This window comes from Acomys minous (genome assembly GCF_964271855.1).
Source record: "Acomys minous genome assembly, chromosome: 4".
In the NCBI taxonomy this organism is placed as follows: Eukaryota; Metazoa; Chordata; class Mammalia; order Rodentia; family Muridae; genus Acomys; species Acomys minous.
The window spans coordinates 6,222,578-6,237,544 of NC_140486.1; the positions used below are offsets into that span (position 1 = coordinate 6,222,578).

Sequence of the window (14,967 nt, forward strand, 5' to 3'; positions counted from 1 at the left end):
AGGAGGCGGTGGCATCAGCTGGTCCCCAGGGTATGAGAGGCAGCAGGAATAAAACACCTGCTCAACTAAACTCAGAACTAAAACAGTAAGACACGCACCTACCTCCTCCCATGGCCACGGAAGACAGTCGGAACGCCGCCATTATAGATTGCGTATGGAAAGAGAGCTCACATGGCAGCAATGCCACTAAGTTCCTGACTCAAAACACTCAGAGAAAAGCAATCTCCCAGAACGAACACATCTTGGAAGACAGAGAGACACATCTGATGAAACTGCCTTTCAGATTAGTTTCTTCCCTGCTCCTCAGTCTTGTGTCTTACTCACTACCTAACATATATTTACATGTTGGCTTTCTAAAAATAGCTTCAGTTCTAATACTCTGCTTAGTAATTTCCAGGACCATTCGGGCTGAAGATTAAACGCCAAATCTTCCTTGAAAAACTACTTTTAAGGCATGTTGAGAGGCACAAAATTATCCTTCTTGACAACTGCGATGTGTGCATGGGAAAGCCGTTCCTTCCACACAAACAGCACAACTCTCAGTCTGGCAGGGAAGACCACAGCTGCCAGCGTCACATGCAGGCAGATGCAGGGGATAAAAAAGGCAGAGGCCACAGTTGCAACTGCCAATTTTCACCAGTCCTTCGGAAATATACCTCATTTACCTTGGGAGACAGGTCAGGACATTTACAGCCCCAGGAATGTAGTCATATGCCCAAGGTATGCCTCCTTGGGCTAAAACTAACTTTAAAGTAGAGATTTTTTTTTAAAGATCTTGATAAACATTGCAAATTCACAGTCAATGCCTCCCTTCACTCTTCTTTCCGTAAGGTTAATTGTATTAATAAATTCACTATAAACAGAAACACTAGATAGGATTCCTGTCTTAAAATGAGTTTCTGGTGATTTTCAGAAATTCTTGAAAATTCTGAAATAATTATAGCTGGCTTCCAGTGACAAGAGGATTCTTTCCTGCCCACCCTCCTAGGGAGAAGAAGGGTGCCCCCACCCCAACAAAGAAGAAAAAGGCCCTGCCTCCCCCAGCTGCAAAGCTCCCTGCTGGTGGAAGAAGAGAAGGTGAAGGCCAGGGCCTGAGCGCGCAGAGTGCTGCCCCTCAGCCGCCCCCTGACACTCTAAACCCTGAACAGCTGGCTGCCACTACACTCCAGGCAGTCTGGTGCAGAGGCTGGGATCAGGCCCCACAGTCAAGGCGGCAGCACCAGTCAGGGCAAAAGCAGACGGGAGTAAAACCCTGCCTACTGCCCCTGAGCATCTCCAGGGTCCACTTTCACACCTGCCTCCCTGCATCTCCAAGTTCCTCTCAGCCAGGGACACAGCTTCAGTTTCCAACAGCCCCTTCTTCCTTCCTTCCTCGGCCTTCACAACAGCCCTACATCCTGAAGCTGGGCTTGCTGGGAAAACGCAGCTCCCGAGGAGATGCAGTTCCCAGCAGCACCAGAGGGGTCGCTCGCCTGCCCTCCCAGCTACGGAGTAATGAAATTAGTCCCTCAGGCTTCCACGTGAATAATTCTGGAAGATAAGGTCAAAGGTGCCGAATTTTAAGCAGACCGGAGAAGCCTAGCGAAGCACCAAGTAAAACTCAGGGGGTGGACTCACAACACAGCTCTGGGGGTGCTGCGTGCCCAGGAAGACGGGAGGCAGGGAATTTCCCTGCTTTTTCCAGAACTTTGGTGGGGGTGGGGGGGTCTAACAAAGAGATGCATTTTTAACAAGGACGGCGTCAGAACAGCTTTCTCCAAGCACTGAAACATATCAACACGTACTTGGTAAGCTGCTTTTGAGGAAGCAATGATATCCCCAAGTTCAAAAGTGTATAAAGCAAATACCTAACTACATTTAAGTTTCTCCTTTCTTCCATTAATTATGATCAAAAGAGAAAGAAAAACTGGGCTATTCGGGATAAATATGGCCAGTCAAAAGACCAAACTGAAAACCGATATGCCCCCTGCACAGGAACAGCCATGTTTGCTTTGGTTGTGAGCCTGGATATAGTATAAGCAAACTATTTCTTGTAGTGCCATAATTAACACCTGTCCCTTTCCCCTAAACTGAAAGTCTAGTAAGAAACAAAACAGTGAGCTGACCAGGCGACCCTCTAAAGGAGCAACATTATAATAGGAAAGCACTCAGGCTGGGGCACGGTCCCTCCCCTACTGCCCAGCTATAATCAGCTTACATTTCGGCTCCTATTTCCGTGGCCTTAAGGTATAATGGCGCTGAAATTCTACACACAGCCTCCAGTCCCACTCAAGGCCACTCCCACAAAAATTCTTTTTCAAAGATTCCTTCTGGTAAATTGTGAATAAGGCCACTACATATCCTGGAATATGAACACACAAAACTCCACAGCAGCCCCTTAACCCCAGGACAGGAGCCCTGACTAAACAAAGTTCCCAAGGTACAGCACGGTGGAGGAGTGGGGGCATCTGCTAGTGCACGCCCCACTTCAAAGTATTCATAAAGAATCGCTTTCTCTCTTTCACGTAAGTGTGGCTAAACTTAATCACCTCAAATGCTCCACTTACAAAACTCAAATATCTCTTGGTAGGAACCAGTAAAGCGAGAACAGAGTTAAAAGCTTCATTTATGAAAGTGGAGACACAGTGTGACCCCGGCTAGGGGGAGCCTCTCTCAATCCACTTTAATAGTTGTCTCTGGGACATCCTGGGGAGTTAAGAAATAAGGTTTTAACGTCCCAGGGGAAATGTTTTTAAAGATATCTTAGTTGCCCCTATAAGGTGTTTACAAATAACAGTGCTGGAAAACTGCCTTGGTAAGCCACCATGAGGACACATCAGCAGTTAGTAACAGCGACACATACCAAAGTTAAAGTTTGAGGCCCCAAGATGATTTCATACATTACATTTTTAAAAGTTCAGAACCACAGATAATCAAAATTCCCTTCTCTCTGTTCACTGTTGGGAGCAGTTGAGTGGCCAGGGCAAGCTTCGGCGGTGTTTTATTTCCTTTTGGAAAGGCTCGCCTACTCCGCTCGCTCCCTTTCTCACAGACTCACTGGGCTGGCTTCTTTTTTGGAATGCTAATATACTCCGAAGGCTTCAGTATTAGCAAGTGTAAGAAAACAAAGTTCTCCTACTGAACTAAGAAAATATCAGACATGTATTTATCTTAACACAGCAGGATTATCAATTCGATTATCAAAACAGTTGTGAGCCTTTCCCTGAGCTCAGTTTATCCCAGAGCCCACTTGAGATGGCTACGGGGTCACTCTCCTGGAACTAAAGCTGTCCCCTCCAGTGACCCAACTCGCACCCCTGACAGCGGGGCAGCTCAACTCCATCTCCAATTTTGCTGGGGGGGGGGGGCGCAGGGGAGGAGACCCCTAGAGTCGTGCACAACAGCACTGTAATGTATTTAATTCTCGCTGATCTATGTAAATAAAAATAACAGCTATTTTGACTCAACAATTGAAGAATGCAAGAGAAAAATCAAGAGTGATAAAAATGGGCTCTTGTGTAAAGGGCAGTAGCGAATATCATATCAAATAGCAGGCATGCCGAGTTCCTTAAAGTAACACATTCCTAAACCGAAATACTCCAATCATATTAATAGGGAGGTTTAAAACGTAATCTGGAAAGATCCTGTTGGGGAGCTATCCTCTGCTTCTACGCCGGTCAACGCACATCAATTTTTAAATTATATTTAATCAACATTCAAGACTTAATGGTAGGTTCTCTGGGACGTGACTTTCTGCTGTACCTTTAATTAAGACGCCGTCTAAAGTTCCTTCCGAGACTTGCTGGTTAAGTGGGCACCGAGAGTGGACCAGAGGTCCAACCAAGCCCTCGGTCCTTTGTTACTCAATGGACACCCTGGAAGGCCCGCCCCAGCCCAAGGGCACATCTGGGATTCTAGAAACAACCCAACGTCCTCTCCGGCCTCCTCACCACCCCAGACATCGATTAGGTCTCACGCATAGACCACAGGAGCCCCCACCCCCACCCCCTACGAAGCAGCCGCCAGCACTACTTACCCACCGGCCACTCCCGCCCCAAATCCGCCCCTGGGAGAAGCGGGGCCCAACTCAGGTGTGGAGACTTACATAACCGCCCCCCCAAGAGGGGGGGGACGCCTCCCCTCCCAACCCACCTCCAACAGAACAAAGTGAAGTTTAAAATAGAAACCAATTACCTGGTCTGCCCGCGGTGCTGGGCCGCGAAGCCCCGCCGCGCCTTCGTAAAGCCCCCGCCCGGCTGGGCCACCCCCTCCCGCCCACGCACGCCCACGCCTCTGTCCCACGAGTTCACCGCCCCTCCCCACTTTCCCCGTGCCCACGCCCCTCCCCCACGGCCCGCGCCCCACGGCCCACACGGACCCCAGCCTTTGTTACGGTGCGAAGTTGGGCTGCGGGTCCCCGTCTCTTTCACTTCTTGGGTTACAGTGCTGGCGTGTGACGTCCTCTCCACATGACGGGGGCGGGGGGCGGGCGCCCGAGAAGAGGGGGCGGCAGACCCGGGCCTCCCCTCCAGAGCCCCGCCCACGGCCCGCCCCCCGCAGCCCGCAGCCCAGCAACAAGCGGCCGCCGCCCCCGCCCCCGGGACAGGCAGGTGGGTGTCCCGCCCCCAGCCGCACGCCACGCCTCTAGGGCGGGCAGGTGGTGCCCCGCCCCCGAGCACCATCTCCATCCCGCCTCCTTTCCCCCCCCCACTCCTTCTACCCTCACTAGCCACCCAGGCCCACGGCCCCCCAGCGGCGCCGGGCGGCCGGGATACACAGAAATAGGAATGATTTAATGCAACGACATACCCATTCCTCAAGCCGCCGTCTCGCTGAGATTGGAGAGAGGGCCGAAAGGGGTGGCAATCTGGTTGGGTGGAAACGGCCCGCGTAGGAGAGGATACCCCGGGCTGACAACACCTAGTAACCGAGTTGGAAATCTCGGGGCGAGCGCACCCTCGAGGTGACCTCGGTGCATCCATATACTGCACACGGGGTGTGGACACTGTGCTTTCCAAGGTTTGTGGCCCCACGGGGGTCTCTACAAAGGAGAGGCGCACGCGTGTGTTTAACCCAACATTGCATCATCACCACTACTCCCTAGTGAATCGCGAGGCAGACCACCGAGCTCCCCAAAGGCCCAGCATTTAAACAGACACTAGGCGGTCCAGGCCCAGGGCGTTCAAGTCCCGAAGTGAGTGCTGCACCCATCACTACGGGTGTTCCTAAGAAGAGTGGAGCAGATTCAGACAGTTACGCAGTATGGCGTGGCCCGTGACACTCTGCCGGTGAATGTACCCATTGTGGGAAGCAGACGCGGCCAGGGCACAGCACTGGTAAGACCGATGAACACCAGAACTTTCATTAACCGTGAGCAGTTCGCATTCTAGAATTTACCATGGACTAAGTATCACTCCCTGTGAGAGAATGAAATTGGAAGTTGGAAGACGAACGGTGCCCTTCACTTTTATATGGAGTTAACATCCTTTTCAACAACCCACGACCTCTCTGTATGTTTGCTATCGGCAAGTAGCTGCAACACGACCCCACCGGCGCCAGGATCAGGCGGTTGGAGCTGCTCCGGAATCCCCAATGGCTCAGAAATGTTATCAATCGTTCCTCTTTCCTTCCTAAGTGGCAGGTTTCGTCTTGAACCCTAAAGTGTCTCTACTGCCCAGTCTTCGCAGGAAGACGTTGGGAGGGGGCAGGGTCTCCACTTGGACTGCTGCGTGCGCATCTAGCTGGACAGACTTGGATAAAAGCGTGTCCACGTCTACAGCACACATCTGTGCGAATGCGGGAGCCTGCGGATGCGCGCGGCTGGCCGAACTGTGCCGATACACGGGCGCGTGCTCGAGCGGGCGGGCGCGCGCTCACACACACCCCAAATTACCTCCGGGATAGAGAAAGCTGCCGCGGATTGGCCGACCGAGCCGTCACTCACACCCAGGAGGCAGGGAGACTTTGAGAGGCAGTTTCTTTTTTCTCTCTCTCCCTCCCCTCCCTGTCGTTCCATTTAATGGTAAAACAACAGCAGAGCTCTGAAAGTTAGCCATCTATGCAGAGTTCGTCTCCCTAACGAGGCAGAGTCAGAGGATACCATTTAAATATATCCCGTACTTCTACAATGGACGAAAAGGAAAATAATACGCAGCCGGAGCAGGGAGCCCGGAGTAAGGAGGGGAAGTCATGGGCGGGTAGAGTTGTTCTAAGCACCCTAAAAAGGACTTTGACCATTGAGCGATCTAATAATTAAAAATGTTTTCAGGAGCCAGATTGTAACAAGTGTTCGTCCCTCATTTTTAGAGTCGTTATTTTATTATTTAAGCGTGCTGAAGCAAGCATGTTTCCTTAAGAAAGAACTGACCTATTTTTGGCTGGAGATAAACGATCATGTTAACAGATGTTAATCTTGTAATCTGTTTTTCCTGTAAAGCACTTCACATACCCGGGCTTCAAGACCTTAAAAATAACATCTTTTCCAAAAAGATCTGACGTCACAACCCACTGGGGGGGAATCACACTTCCATCCAGTTTTTTTTTCCCTCATGCAATGATTTCAAAGACATTAAATCTTTTTCATTTATAAGTGCCGATTTGTTCTGCCTCAACTCCCACAGGCTTTTATTTGCATTTCAAATTCCACAGGTTACACCAGTCGCCTTTTCAAAAAAAAAAAATGTAAACCAACAATGAAGCAGTAAATGGCTTTTTGTGCATCTGGATTAAATAAGACACCGAATGAATATATTTAAAAAGAGGGGCCAAGCAAGTTGATCTGTGCTCACCCGGAGACCAAGTGACTCTTCATCAACAAGCCAAGCAGTGAGCTAGCTACACACACAGCCCGGAGCGGGGGGGGGGGGGGCGGGGGGGACTGGGCTGGTCGGCAGCGGAGAGCTTGTTAACGCTGGTGATGGATGCTGCTGACTTACAGACCCACATTTTTCGGGTAAAAGGCTGGTTCTCTGGAGTCCTAATTGCAGGGATCCACTGGTTTCCCGATTCACAAAGCCCAGTAGTCACTGCACACCAGCCTTCCTCCATGAACCGCTTGGCTTAAAGACTCCACTGGCCTGGCTTTTTGACAAACTTATTCAGACAAAGTTTCTTTAAAACTTGACGAGGTAGCTTAATCTAAATACTGATCTTAACTATTCGGTACGTTCTCCCTGGAAATGGCAGAGGAGGCGCCTTATGAATCCCTACACCACCCCCGCAGCATACACCCCACTGCGCTCTCTTTCACACACCCTGGTGTAATTCGTGTGTGTGTGTGTGTGTGTGTGTGTGTGTGTGTGTACATATATGTGGCTATCAATAAGACCCCACCCCCACTCTGCTATAGCCCAGCAAGACAAATCGCAATTCCGTGCAGTCCCCGCCGCACAGATCTCCTTCCCACCCCACTCCGAGTCACTTCCAGAACCTCGCCCCCGCCCCCACCCCTACGAGAACTTCCCTTTCTAGAGATTTCACTTCTTTAGTGTTCGGGTCACTCAAATCTCCCTGCTGACGGGCAGGAGTCCGGGGAGGGGACGGTGAGAACACCCTCCACCAAACACAAATACGCAAACACGTCCCCTAGGCAGCGGCGCTCTGTGCCCACAGGCATCGATCCCCTCCGCCAAACCCTTAATAATTGAAACGGCTCCTCCGGCCCCGCCGCCCATCACCCACCTTCATTAGCCAGAGCGTTTTACTTTAAAGTAAGGCAATTTGCTCTTTGTCTCCTAATGGATGAGAGCGCATCCGAGCTCCCCTCCTCCCGCTTCGCCTTTGACGAAGTGTACAAAGCCAGAGCCTCTTCCGCGCTCCCACCCCGGCCCCCACCCCGCCCCTTCACTGCGGTAAAAGCCACCTCCCGGGCACTCGCCCCACCGCCCGAAGTTTCATCTTCTCCTCTCCTGGAATTGCAGAGCCAAGTAACTACTAACACAGAAAGGCAAGTCGCCCTCCAGGCGCCAGAGACCTTCTACATGGCGTGTCCCCTGCCCAGCGCGCCCCCACCCCACGGGGCACAGGCAGGGTCTTGAGCACGTTGTGAGTCGGATCCCGACCTCCCGGCCCTGTCTATAGATCCTCCCTCCTACCGGCCAGGAAGCGCCCCCGCCCCACTGCCCCTACCTTGGCGTGGAGGCGGCGGGCCCCAGGAGGAGGACGCGCACGCCCCGCGCATCTGAAGGTGAAGCAGAGCGCCCGCGGCGCGGAGCCGAGCGCTGCTCTAGACCGACCGCGCCAGCTGCGCTGGGCGCGGGGGACGCGCGAGGGCGCGCAGGACCCGCCACGCGCCCGGCCCCCCTCCCCGCGCCGCGCGCGCGCGCGCCCGGGACGCACCGGCCCCGCTGGGGCCCAGGCGCCGGCAGGGCTCAGAGGGACTGCACGGCGCAGAGAAGGGGACCCAGCTTCCACGGCTGGACCAGGCCTTAGGCTTCCCCCAACCTGGGAATGGTCTGTCCTGTAGGAAACAGCACACGCTTCACTATTGTCTCATCAGCACAAAGTTCTGCCACACTGCGGAGAAAGTCTGGAGGCTCGCGATGACTCAGACCCAGATAATTCCTCCCCTAATAGCACTGAATCACGACATTGGCGGCTAGTGGTCGCCCCTCAGCTTCAGGTCTCAGGTTGCCACAGCTCCAGTTCCTGAAGGCTGTTTACTCGCGCACATCGCATACGCGCGCGCGCGCGTACACACACACACACACACACACACACACACACACACACACACACGCATCCATACGAGCAAACGGGCCTGGGATGCATGTCCAGCTGGCTCAAGCACCTGGACGCTGAGCCTCGAGCCCAGACTAAATGGTATCCACCCTGCCCGCGGTCTCTGAAGCGCGCGTGTCCCCTGAACTTCACGAGAGCGAGTCTGGGAGTCCGCATGCCGCGGGAAGAACAGGGCAGCTCTAGGGCAGAGTGAAGCTTAGACTCGTTTGTCACCGCGGCTGTTTACTTGTATCTTCAAAGTTTAACTCATTTTACTTTGGTTCTCAAAACTTCATTTGCTCCACCACCCCCCCCTTAACTACTCTCCGAGAGTCGCAGTTAGTGACAATATATTGAGCCTGTGAATCCAAACCTTGATTTGACTCCCCAAAGCTTTCTTGGTACTTGGCAGGGAGGGGCTGTAGGAGGGGGGAGGGGAGCTGGAGCAGAAGGAGGAGAGAGGAGGAGGGGCCGGGGAGCGCGCCCCGCGATCCGCGGTGACGTAGGCCAGGGGAGCTGTGGCCTGCGGAGGGGCACTATCTTCTCCCACCAGACTCTTGGCCATATTGTTCGGCTGCTGCGCGTGGTAACTCCGCAGTGGAGATGCATTCCGGCCAGACGCCCCGAGTTGACTCTGCTTAACAATCAGCGCTAAGATCCGGGCGGTTACCTTCAGCCGTGGCTTTTCCCGGTGCCTAACCCTTGCTGCTAGTGCAGCTCGGGGGCCCTCCCTGGCCACTGGTTTTGCAATAGAAACTCCTGTGCGGACGAGCTGCAAAGGGCGGCGCTTGTACCTTGGCAGAGCTGGCAATCGGGCGGGAGCCCGGCTGAGAGTGAGATGTTTCCGTGTGCTCGCGTGTGTTTCCGCCGAGGAGGGGGCGCAGAGGGAGGAGGCCCGAGAGGAACGGCCCGCGAATCATAAAATGTAAGCTCCGTGTGATTAATGGTAGGCACTAATTTGGAAAGCAGGCATGTTAAAGGTCACGGCCAATTGTTGCTAGTTTCAGCCTGAATGCTTAAGTGGGATGTATTCCTGAACAATCACATTTCGGTCTGATTCACAGAAAACTATTGAAGTGCCCACAATTCATCACAATACCCAGTGAAAATTCACCCAACCTCAGCCAATGGCATAGGTATAAATAGCATGTGTAGATGTAACATGTGTGTATACAGTCTTCAACACATACTCAGATATGCGGAGCACAAATTTTAACTGGTTTTTTTTTTTGAGGGGCAGTAATTTTAAAGCGGTATTAATCCACAGTAAAACCCAGGACATGCAGGAGACAGCTATCTGCTCTAGTTGCCGACTACAGGTTGCATTAATAATTTCCATGTGTTTAAAAAAATTGGCAAGTTGGATCAGAAAACAACAAGAAAGAAAGAAAAACAAAAACAAACAAACAAAAACACCCCCTCTACATAGAATGCAGTAGTTTTCTCGGCTTGCCTCCTTTCTCCAGTCAGCCTAGAGCTCTTCCATCAGCTGCTCCTTTGTGACTTCACTCACTCAGTGCTTCCTCTGTCTGCTATGATACTGTGCTTTCAGATGGCTTTTCTTGCACATTTCTGGACAATACATTCGAAATCTGAGAGTGAAAGCTGATAGATGGGCAAGAGTCAGATGCGGGTGCCCATGTGACAAACCTAGAAAAGGCAGCCTGAAGGCCAGCCAGCTTGTTACTAAGTTGAAACGCGTTTTACAGCGCTTGCTCCAAAGCCACTGCTCTTGTTTATTGGCAGCATACCAGTGCTAGATTGCTCTACACACAAAGAGCAACGATAGAAAAATGAATCCGAGAGGGTGCTCATGCTACTGGTACATATTCAAATATATACATTATATATACAGTGTGTGTGTGTGTGTGTGTGTGTGTGTGTGTGTGTGTGTGTGTAGCCATTCAAGATTCAGGACACCTATACAACAAAGCACAAACCTCTAGGAGCCCTTGAAGGTGCAGGAGTCCTGTTCTGAAAGGGTTAAATAAATTAGAATATGTATTTAAAACAGTAACAGTGTTGATGGTTATCACTGGATATTTACAGTGTTAAACCTGATGAAACAGGAGAGGAAGGGAGCAGGAATCACCCTCTGCTGCTGCCTGATAGAGTGATCGCTTCAGCGTTTGAAACTCGGCTCCTTCCAGGCCACTGGATGGGGCAGCTGTGTTCCCTGACTGAGGATGTTTAGATAAGAATCGCTCTTGAAGGGATCCAGTAAAGAGGGGCTAAGAGTAAGGAGGCACCTTTCCACTCCCCGAGAAAAGGCCTCTCCTTTCTGAAAGCCTGAAGAGAAACTCTCTGTTAGAGCATGGGATCCAAGGCAAACTACCAGGGTGTACTGGGTATGCAGGCTCAGAAGATGAGCCCCGGGAGGGGAGGCACCACCAGTGGAAACATCAATCCCATCTCTCCCCGTTTATGAAGACTGTGCAGATTACATAGCTCACGAAGGAGAGAGGCAGGGGCAACCCTTCGCTCAGTGTGAAGTGTACAGAGGGAACAAATGTGAAAAGGCAGGAACCCAGAGAGAATGAGGCCTAAGTCTGATTTACATTGCTAGTGGGTATTCCTAGGTGTTCCCTGTGTTAAATTGTTGGGAAGGAGAAACATTTTATGTAAAAAATAGACACCGGGTGTTTGCTGCTATTTCAAAAGCAGTGCCCCCAATCCTAACGTTAGTGAGCTTTCGGAGGACTGGCTTCCCTTCCCTTGGAGTTGAAAGAACTCAGAACTCTCCATACTGAGAACCCAGAGGGGCTGGGCATGATGTGCCAATAGAAAGGCAGCACGCAGTGACCCCCGGGGAGGGCTGGGCCTCTGTTTTGAAGGCAAGCCATCTGCAATGCTTTAGGATAGATAGCTTGGGATGCTTTTCATCTTGGTTTAGACTGTCTCAGTTCTCTTCAATTTTCGTTCTATTTAAGGTATGACTGATAGAAAAGAAGCCATGCACTTCTTGCACACATGCGCGCATACACACACACACACACACATACACACACGCATACACACACACACACACACACACACACACACACACACACACACAGCCACCTCTGATGGGAATTGTGCAGGGGTTGCCCTGTGTTTACATTGAGAGGCTCCTTACTTAGGCCAGTTCCTCTCTTATGAAGTAATTTATATTGCAGGTAATTCAGGGTCAGTGATGTAGTCAAAATTTAGTTCTTCGTGATCCTTCAACTGCTTGTGAAAGTGTGTCCATCCTTCTAGTGACCTGAAGCCTGGGGATCCTGCACAAACTGTACCCATGTGTCCGATGACAAGAATGCTTTATTCATTCTTCCCCCCAATGCAGAAATCTTAAGAATGTTCTCACGGCCATCATTTCAAGAATCTTCCATTGATTTTCACACCACCCCCACCCCTACAGGAGTAGAAAAACAAACTAAAAATCTGCACATTGGCCCCGTACACTCTTCCTGCTGCCGCACAGAATTTCTTTTAATCATTTTTGCTGCACTTACTGCCTTTTGGGTTAGGCCAACAGGTCGCATTAACAAAGTAACACTGTTGAATCTCCGAGCCAGCCCCACTCCCTGACTGTTTAAGCCAGGCAGCTTATATTTTCTCACTATTTGCAGTTTTTGGTGGCTTCACAGCAGGTAGACGACCCTCGAGTCTGTTCCTAATTTCATCCTAACGAAAAGGCCCAGCAACAGCTGGCTCCAGAAAAGCCTCTGTAGAGCTGCACAGATGTGGGTCATAACAGTCTGAAGAATAAAAGGCAGGGGCCACAGAGTAGGATGCATTTAAGGAGAGACAGATTCAATAAAGCATTCCTTCTCAAAGAGCCCCGTGTATGGGAAAGAGGGGTTGTTTTCCTTACTAAATTCTCTCATAATCCCACAGCATGTTAATTCCTCAGCAGGCAGGTTGTGGCCTATTAACACCATACATCCTTACAGCAGCAAAACCCTCGACTGTCCTCAGCCCCAAATCTCATTAGATGTCGCCATGCATAACTGATTACATGTGCGCCTTGACGGGAACTTTCCCAACAGAACTGAAAAGAGGAGAGGGGAGGCGGCCATGCCTCCTTCACTGTGGCGGGCTAAGCACACTGTTACTGAAAGGGGAAGGAACCCTAAAGGGCCTTCCCCCCGGAATGTGACACCAGTTAGCTTAGAGGAGGGCTCAGTAGGAGGAAAGTCAGTTGTCACCAGCATAGGAAACCTGCCCAAATTAGGAGCTCAGGGCACTGTGGTTGATAGACTGGGTACAGTGACCGGGACTAACAGAACAGAGTGGACAGTTCGGACCATTTTCAAAGCACAACTGGTACATTTCGCCAAGCTGTGTAAGTATCTCCACAGTGCATGTCTGGAACCTTTTCATCATTCCCACAGAAACTGCCAGGCGTTGGACACTTTTGTTCTCCTTCCCCCCCCCTCCCCCGGCCCCTGGCGTTCATCAACCTCTCCCTGTCTCTGCACTGACTGCCCTGGGGACCCGGAACCTCCAGTGCTGGTCCAGTTCAACAAGTGTAATTTCACTCCCGCCGTGTCCTTGGGGCGTATCCGTGTTACAGAGTGTAGCTGGGTGTAATTTTGCTTCCTTCGAGAAAGACAAAAGTGGGCTAGCGATGAAGGCTCCTGGTAAGTGCTTGGCTACCCAGCTGGCTGGCACAAATACTACACACACACACACACACACACACACACACACACACACACACAGCCTTGAATTCAATTATCAACACTGGGAAAAATAATTATAAATGGAAGCGAGTAATTTGAAAAGGCAATAATAAACTTGTTAATGAAATGACTAGACCTTCACTAAAGGCAAACCTCAGGAATTTTCCTGTGACCCACAGTGATTGATTCCCTTCTGGCTGTTTCAGTCTTTGCAGGCCTCATAAGCATCAGCAGCAATCCAATGGCTCTCCTTACTACCCAGTGGTACCAGCAGGCCTGTGCAGCTACGAGGAGCCAAGGAGAGGCCTACTCTGAGTCAAATTCTCTCTGGTTAGAGTTCATAGATTTTATTTATGACTTATGAGCAACTTCTTTTAATATAAAATGTCATATAACCCTGCCATAAAAAGGTAGAAAATTTGAGGAACACCAGGCATGGTAGTGCATGCCTTTTGTGTGTGTGTGTGTGTGTGTGTGTGTGTGTGTATGCACACACACACATACACACCTGAGGTGAACAGATATGCATGTCAGAATTCCCATACTTGGAGTTATAGGCATTTGTGAGCCATTTGAAGCAGTGTTGGGAACTGAATTCCTCTGGTCCTCAGCGCATGATCATACCTGCTGAACTAACTGTCCAACCCTCTACTTAAGCCCAAAACATTTGAATGTGCAGACACTAAATATGTGTATAAGCTCAAGCATGAACGTATCTGAAATGATATATTGTGGGAAGGACTGTAAGCTTTGTCACAGGTGAAAGCAGTCTTGGCGGGCTTTACCCTTGGACACACCATGGATAATGGGCAGTGCTCACCTTTAATCCCAGCACTTGGGAGGTAGAGGCAGGTGGATCCCTGTGAGTTCAAGGACAGCCAAGGCTATACAGAGAAATCCTGTCTCAAAAACAAACAAACAAACAAAGAAGGAAATTTTGAGGAAATATGTTGAGATATATATATATGTGTTAACAAACACAGCTGAGGGGTGAGTAACTTCAAGCCTCCTGGGCCCAAAGGAAAACTTTAGTTAGAGTTTCTCTGGTGCCTAAGCCCAGCCTGGTCTCTAGTCAGTGTACATATGGTCTACTTTAAAACGTGGATGATGGTGCTCCAGGGGTACCCAAGAGGCATGAGGAAAACTGTGGGAGTATGCATGGAATCTTCAGAGGTACACGGTTTGATCTCTCCTGACTGGAAGGTGCACGCGCTCTCACTTATGCGCTTGTGGTCCTTGTGACAGCTCTGTAGGACCAATGGGGAACACGGGAAATAGAATTAGGATGTCAAAGACCTTGTCCTTCAGACACTTCCACGGTACTTCGTACTGGTACTAATCATTTAAACAAGATCATAAGCAAAGTGGATCTTCACCAGCCCTGCATCTGACAAAGGCCTAATATCCAAAAATATATAAAGAACTTATGAAATTGAACACCACCAAACCAAACAACCCAATTAAGAAATGGGGCTCAGAACTAAACAGAGAATTCTCAACAGAGGAATATCTAATGTCTAAGAAACACTTAGAGAAACGTCCTTAGTCATCAGAGAAATGCAAGTCAAAATGACTCTGAGATTCCATCTTACACCCATCAGAATGG

The 14,967-nt window shown here is 50.4% G+C and overlaps 1 protein-coding gene across 10 annotated transcripts in view; it reads right to left on the minus strand.

The window, feature by feature from the left end:
* Positions 1 to 14,967, minus strand: part of ZNF516 (zinc finger protein 516) — a 114,611-nt gene that overhangs the window by 84,597 nt on the left and 15,047 nt on the right. Inside the window, exon 1 of one of the 10 annotated variants that reach the window (XM_084779382.1) lies at positions 8,422 to 8,613. The exons of 1 other annotated variant lie outside the window; for it this stretch is intronic. The gene's annotated coding sequence lies outside the window, so the exon portion shown is untranslated. Of the gene's footprint in view, positions 1 to 4,015; positions 4,039 to 4,173; positions 4,251 to 4,357; positions 4,497 to 4,788; positions 6,337 to 7,659; positions 7,782 to 8,106; positions 8,245 to 8,421; positions 8,614 to 14,967 lie in introns of those variants that run through there. 8 more of the 10 variants (XM_084779377.1, XM_084779378.1, XM_084779384.1 and 5 more) reach the window with 8 other exon arrangements.